This window comes from Pieris napi, chromosome 10 (genome assembly GCF_905475465.1).
Source record: "Pieris napi chromosome 10, ilPieNapi1.2, whole genome shotgun sequence".
NCBI classification, from domain to species: Eukaryota; Metazoa; Arthropoda; class Insecta; order Lepidoptera; family Pieridae; genus Pieris; species Pieris napi.
The window spans coordinates 5,755,295-5,763,600 of NC_062243.1; positions in this window are offsets into that span (position 1 = coordinate 5,755,295).

An 8,306-nucleotide genomic window follows, 5' to 3' on the forward strand; every position below is an offset into this window, starting at 1 on the left:
CCCATTCAGAGAAACCCGTCAAATAAGTTAGTTTAAATTCTAAAAAGTCAATGCGAAATTATTATAATGATTTCAGTCAGACACTAGCTTACATTGACGTTTTATTGGTTTAGCTGTTTATATTAATTGTTTATAGTTTATTACCTTAATTAACCTGAATGCTTAATTAATTAATCTTAGGGCAAATAGACTTCGTTAAATAATAAAGCCAAGCAACGATAAGGAAGTGTGATAGTTATAGTTTTAGAGGCTTTTAGTGACTATATTTTGCTTGTAAGTCACAAAATAATATAAATCTACGTTTACTGAACTATAGAACAAATCATCAAGTTTTCCAAAAATACTTCCATAGAGTTCTTGTCTCTATATTTAAATGCGCTCTGTGCCAATTCAGCCATAGAGTTTAGAAGTATTCTCTGCGTTAATGTCAATTAACATTGAAAGTTTTTGGTGTTTAAGGGTTTTTTTGGAATTTACTTTAATTAATTAACTTATATATGATAACAATTATAATTACACCGCTTAATAGATTATCAAATTAAAATGTAATTTGATCACATCATGACACATTAATTTGGCAATTATTTAGAAAAATAATTAATGAGTTATGAATTAATGATGTTACAATTTAAACGGCCATATATTTATTACATAATTGCTTTACACGACGTTTCACAAGAGTCAAAATCAACGACTTTCCATCTATGAACGGATATAATCTCTTATAAAACCATTTAAATAAAACGTTTAGTACTCGCGTAAACCAGATATTACATTATTAAATTACTGTTATTGTGAATTCATATTCACAATAATCATATGTATGAAAATACAAAACTAATTATATAAATAGTTTATATATACTTCGTTTATCGTCACGTCGAATTTTAATTCGATTAACTTATTCTTAAACGTATTCTCCACTGCCGTAACGATTGGCATCGCACGTGTATCGTGTGTGTGTACCATTATGGCTTCGTTACACAACTTATAATGACAACGGTCGGAGCTCCTGCTTTCGAAAAACTAAAGAACCATATACAGTAGAACCTCGATAACGTAAACCTCGGTAACATAAAAACCTCTGTTACTTCAAAAAATACTATGTTCCCTTCCCATCAGAGCCCAAAACCTCTATAACTTAAAATACGCAACCTCTATAACGTAAATAAATAATCTCTGTATAGGCCCTCAGTAACTAAAAGAAATGTTTCCACAACCTCTATAACATAAAATTGTTTGTGAATGAGTCATTTTATAAGAGTGTCAAAACAAATGGTTTCGGTATTATTGCTTGAACGTGTTTACTAATGTATTGTTAACGTAAACAATACATTACCTATTGTTTGCTTTATCTAAATTCTTCAAAGCTTTGCGGCGGTTAGCTTTGTGACAACGACTTACTTGCATCATAAGTTAATGTATTCTCCTCTCTATTTGTCATTGAAAATCAAATCGATTATAAACAGTGAATTTTTAAAACAAAAGAAAATCACAGTTTTTTTTAAGTAGACTAAACCTTTAGTTGTTGTTTTATTTTTATGTAATGTAAGTAATGTGAATAAATATGATTAAATATTTAATTTTCCATCCTTCTGATGCATTCAAGTAAAAATGGGAGGAAGGGTACATAGAAACATGTACATACCTCTATATTAGCCTTTACCTGACATAGAACCTTGATAACTTAAAACCTCGATAACATAAAATATTTTGTGTTTCCCTTGGACTTTATCTTATCGAGGTTCTACTGTAACTATAAACTCTTTTGCGGCTAACTAAGGAAATTTACGTTCTAATGTCGATTTCAGTTAACGGACCCCCATCCCTTGCGTGTACTCTGAATCTTCCTAAAGAGCACTCAATACGAGTTGTGCATGTAAAATTAATACTTCCGTTAATGGAACATTAAATGTCATTTAATGTTCCATTTTCTACGAAAACTATCTTATACGTTCCGTCGAATTAGTTGCTGGAGTTTAGGGTCGATTCGACCAAACTTCAATTTATACACGAGTAACTATACCAAGAATAATCTATTCCATGATTTTAATCTCGAGTAAATCCATAGTCGTTTGTCCACGTAATCGATAGTATAATTGTGCTAGGAATAACAATACGCGAATAGCAAGAGAATGGTGAACGAAAATAAAACTCGGCAAATAAATGTTGTTCTACAACGGGACAGTGTAAGAGCATACATCATGTCAACTCGATTTTGCCGTATTATAGTGTGAAAAAGTAGCTTTTAACAGGTGTCAAACGACAACAAAAAGTTTTTATTTCTTGTTTGTTTGAGGCTTTCGTCTAAAAAGGAACTTCTGTTGAGCCCAGTTGAATTTCATTCTAATATTATAGAAAATAAAAAATCTAAAAACAAATAAATAAATAATAAATTGTTTACACGTTTCATTATACAATGCTAGACTATTAATTTAGTGCGTTGCGTTGACTTGAAATTAAAACACAGAATACATATTTGTGAAATGACAGAAATCAGCTGATTGGACTGACTGACGCCATTAAATTATTCTAGGAATAGCTGTTATTCCGTGCGAAACGGCGGTATAGTAGCAATTCCCGAATAAGCCCACTATTCTTAGAATTTGTAGTTGGTAAAACGTAAAATTGATTTACTCTCGATTAACTGACGATTTATTCTAAGATTAAGATTTACTCTTGTTTGGTCGAATCGACCCTAATTCGACGGACTTACTCCAGCCATAAGGAGTGATTCCTGTGGTCTTCGCAGCACTCGCCGGCGTGGGTCCTCTCTACTTAAAGAGATTATAGCTTCATTAGAAAACAATACTTTGTTCCAGTCCTCCAGAGTCCATGAACCACAGTTTCGAGCAAACTGAAGTCGAGCAACACGGTGATCACGGAGATTACTCCGTGGGCCCCGGGGCCCCGGGCCGAGCGGTAACTGCTGTTATTAGCTGCCAAAAGCCTCGTCCTGACCTTCCACAAGCTTACTTGTACTCTTCTCAAGGAAGATTCCATTTGAATGAACGAAAATTTTATATACTGAAAATATTACTTAGAAACAAAATTATATGCATTTCCGACAAGAACAGATTGCGGAAATATTATCGGAATTATGAAGTGTTAAATAGTAATTTCACGAGTAGACATAGAGAAAAGAAGTGACAAGACATGAAATTATTCATTTAGTAATTAATGGAATAAATGCCCATAGTTGAGGCGTCAGATTGTATCTGTAATTGTTTTTCTTTCAGGTAACACGTCGCCGTGTTATTAAATCAGCGCAACTTCTATATAAGTAGATATGTATTTAAAATGATAATGTATGTATTTGTGTCAGGCATAGAAGTCTGATCACTAAATAATATAAAAATAAAAATTATCAAAGAAACGGATGCAGTTTGCCCATATAGGGTTGTAGCGCCACTGGATTATTATTGGTACTTTAAAACTAAAGTTGTACTCTCCGCACACGTAACACAAAAATGTTATACAATTTTTCTTATCAAATGATACCAGTATAACCTCTTAGGTCGGGGTCACGAGGTGCGTACTATACATCGCCCAATTAATGGTTTCGCCTCCGGATATAATTAATTTTAATCACCTTTTAATCTTAATGCAAAGTAAAAGTTATATTTCACATAATAAATTCTCATCTTTAAACTTTCGAGTATACTTACGAGTAACTTGTTGCTATTAGATCTCAAAGGTCGTTAAGGACAGTTAGAAGTATTTATGTTTTTTCTATGCGTATGAAAAATGTATTACGCTTAAAGTAGTTATTATTATTATAACCCTTAGTATAACCTTTTTGCTGTGTTTTCGACTCGCACTGTCCAGCATCAACAAGCTCCCTCATCCCGCTTACTCTTATGCTTAATAGTTTTCTTGACTCTTCTGGCGAGTCAAGTATGAGTATGGAGTTAATATACTTTGATTTAAAAATGTCTTAGAAAAGATTTATGGATAGCAAAAGATTTTCTTTTTTTTATAAAAATCATTTTATTGTATAGTACTTTTATAATATTGTTTGTGAAGCGAATGGGGTTAATATACTTTGATTTAAAAATGTACTTACAAAAGATAAATGGATACCAAAAGATTTTCAGTTTCTTTTATAAAAATCACTTAATTGTATATTAGTTTTATAATATTAAATTATTTTTGTGAAGCGTATACGGGTAATATAACTATATCTAAAATTTTCTTATGAAAGATTAATGGATAGCAAAAGGTTGCTGTTTTTTTATTTTTTATTCACTTAATACGTATAATAGTTTTATAATATTATGAAAGTATGAAGTATACAATTTGGCCAGACATAAGCTGTAAATAAATAAATATATAAATCTTTTTAAGGTATTTTCCTATCTATTAACAGCTTGAGAAGGCATGCAAGGCAAGCATCGTCCAGGAATAATCGTCTATCTAGATTGATATTTAATCTAAATCTGGTACAACTAGTATTCTAATAAGATTTAAGGAAGTATTCATGCGTTATTGTTAGTTAATAGTGTATATTGTATAATCGTGATCAGTCGGCTCCCTTTCACTTTGTCGGGCGCCAACCTCTCAAGTCTCAAATTGATGCAAGTATTGCATACATCTATATAGTGTTGAGTCTTGTACGTCAAAGAACGTGACCTATTTTATATGCTGGAGGTATTCGTAGGATCAAGAATGTATTGTTAATATCAGAAAAATAATAATAATAAATAAATCCTTAGCGCTACAACCTTTTTAGGTCTGGACCTTAGATTTCTGTATCTGTTTCATAATCATTTGTTCATTTAATAGGCAAGTAGGTGATCAGTCGACGCCATCGACTCTTCGGCAAGGGCAAGCCTGTTTCCCCACGATGTTTTCCTTCACCGTTCGAGTGCACATAGAAAGAAATTCCATTGATGCATAGCTGGAGATCGAACCTACGACCTGAGGGATGAGAGGCACGCTGAAGCCACTAGGCCAACACCGCTCACTTGTTAATATCTTAATATATATAAATTACGTGTCACGTTGTTTGTCCGCTATGGACTCCTAAACTATCCGAACCGATATCAATCAAATTTGCACACCGTGAGTAGTTTGATCCAACTTAAAAGATAGGATAGCTTACATCTCAATTTATACCCGCAATATTATTTTATTGCAATATATTTGTTTATTATATGCTAGTCACAATTCTAACAGATGGCGCTGTGTTGAAAGTACCATCGTTTCACATAAGCTACAATTTAATGGCATAACCACCAACGGTGGTCCCCCTGACTGGTGTTCTCCTACCGTTTCCCTTGAATTGTTTGCTACTATGTAATATAACAAAAACTTTAGCCACAGCAACGCTTGGCCGGTCAGCTAGTTTATAATAAATATTATTGTATACGTCAGCAGCTTTACTGTTAGCTGCATATGTTAGTGTCACAGCGCTTACAAACGTTAAAGTCAAACTTTCTCCGTCATATTACTCGTGTTTTATAGTATCTTTATGAAATTAATGAATTATTATATACATAATACAATTTTATTTTGGAAAGAAATATCTTATGATTTTAATAGTTTATCAGTATGCATTAAGAATACTTTAAAAATATCGTTAAACGTGTTTTATAGTTCTGAATGATTAACGTTTACGTGGAAGTAAAAGTCACTTTGCCGTTCCTAAGGACGTCAAATATGTAATTGACAAAAAACCCGTTAGCTTCCTTTACTAAATTCTACTTCCTATTTAGAAAACCAGTCTACTTTTTGCTCGCCTTACTGTGGAATGTAACTAGTCCCCAAGATTTCGAAGTAGATCAAAACGTCAATATCCTAATTCAAATCATATTTTGTATCTATATATATCATATTAGCCGGTGCCCGCGACTTCGTCTGCGCAGGATTAAAATAATATTTGTCCAAATGATGTCGCGTGAAATACATAATTTATCCACTTTAAATACCAGAAGCTATAGCTAAAAAGTATCTATTTTCATTTAGGAATCGAGGTCTAATGGTTATAATGTCATAGTGAATATGTCACTGGCCTTGGTTTTTTTTTTATAGAACAGGGGGCAAACGGGCAGGAGGCTCACCTGATGTTAAGCCCATGGACACTCTCAATGCCAGAGGGCTCGCGAGTGCGTTGCCGGCCTTTCAAGAATTGGTACGCTCTTTTCTTGAAGCACCCTAATTCGGTAAATAAGTTAGTTATTTAAATATGTTCGGCGTCCTGATGGACAGAAAAACTGTGTCCAGTTTGTGTTTCCACCAAACCAACTTATTTTCTATTTATGATCATGTATATAATAAATAAATTTAATTTATAACTCCCAAATGTGCATTTGAAATAAATTATCAATTTTTATTGTAGTTATGGTTAGTATGGTTTATAGTAGTTATGGTTAACTATTTTGGCTATAATGGCTTACACATAAGCTATAGAAATATTCTGTGGCGGGCTTTTTTGTAGGGCTATTTCGGATAAACATTTCCATAATTACATATGTGTAACTCTAGCGGTTTAGGCAGCGCACGCCAGAATAGCTCGCAAATGATAGATTTTTTCCTACTTACTTGATATTTTGGACAATTCACACAATATTTCTATAAATTATATGTTGTACTCTGATGTATAAGCTGTATTATTGTAAAGTTTCATTAAAATCCATTCAGTAGTTTTTACGAGAAAGAGTAACAAACATCCATCCATACTTACAAACTTTCGCGTTTATAATATTACTAACACTTATCTATTCCCTTTCATTTGTGCAATGCTTGTTATATAGTCTAGTTTTTTTGTTAAAGATTATTTTTTAACCTCTTTCTGAATAAAATTCTCCCACATTCAAACTCTACATTACTGGGGAGACAATGCCATCTTTTTATCCAAGCAGCGCCACTATCAACTCAAACACCCACAAAGCACAGACACTCGTACTAGACCCTTGAAACTTTCGTATGTACAGGTACACGTCCCACATTTTGGATTCCGATTTTTTTATTTATGTTATCAAAATGTATATTTTATAAAGTTGTTTAACTCCTTAAAGACTATAATAGCAATGCACCAATTGACTACTCTTGGTGTATTATTAAAATTATATTTGAATTCAGCGCTAATTAGATAATATAGCTCCATTCTTTTTGTTATGAATTCTTAAATAAGAATTACATTATGGTAGTTTGTTTGTTTTATTTTTGAAGTTATACTTCTTTAGGCGCGTTATGAAAAATTTATGAGAGTGAAATTTTACGATGCGCGCGCACCTGTGACACAAAATTGTGAGTGTGATTATAGCGTGCGCGAGCGAGATGGAAATAAGACAATCTACAAGTAAAAAGAAATAGAATATGCATGAAGTTCGTATGCCAAGAATGTATGTATGAAGAAGTAATGATTCATTTAAAATTACAGACCGAAATACATACAATAAAAATTTTCATCAATAAAGATGGCTTTCACTGCTGCTCCACGCAGTGTATTTTAAGATGAGGGCACTGTTGGTAGTGAGGGCAGGGTCTCTTCATCATCATCAGAGATAGGTTCCTCTTTTAAATCAATGGCTATATTGTGCAATACTGCTAAAGCTACAACATACATCTTAGTGTTTGGTAGAGATGTTCTAAATATATAATAATACAAGTGGACCCAACAGACGTTGTCCTGCATGATATTTCAAGCGACATTAAACAAAGCATGAAAGTACAGACTGCAGTGCCATCTGCCGGGCTGTTTTGTGAATCTAAACCATCCACGGCTCCACCCAAACGTATACAAAACAAATCATTCAAATCGGTCCAGCCGTTTAAGAGGAGTTCAGTGACATATACACTCACAGAAGAATTATATATATAAAGATATACTTTTAACTTAATAGAATTTATTTATATAATTTTTCAAATGTAAACTGAACTTTATTGACTATAATGACTCCTTTTCCAGTCTTTGATTATTTAATTTTAATTATTTATTTGCATGCAATCAAAAACTATTTTTAATAATGCCAAAGAAGTATAACTTCTTACGCTCGTACATAAGTACACGCACCCTTTTTTTTACTGAGTATATACACAAACATTTTCAAAATCAGCATGGAGCCCACGAACAAAGGTTCCGCCATCACGTGAATGTCGAGGCTATTGACAACACGGGCCTTGTGAGAAGATTGAAAATAACAAACCATTTCAATTAGTATTAGTTCACATTAGTCGAGAACAGAGTGTCTTCTCCTTAATAGAGACTGTTAGTAGTTATTGGACACTTTATGTAAAATATCTTTATTAGTAAATTAGGTTAGACTTACATTAATTAATTATTAGTCTAGTTAGGCTAGAAA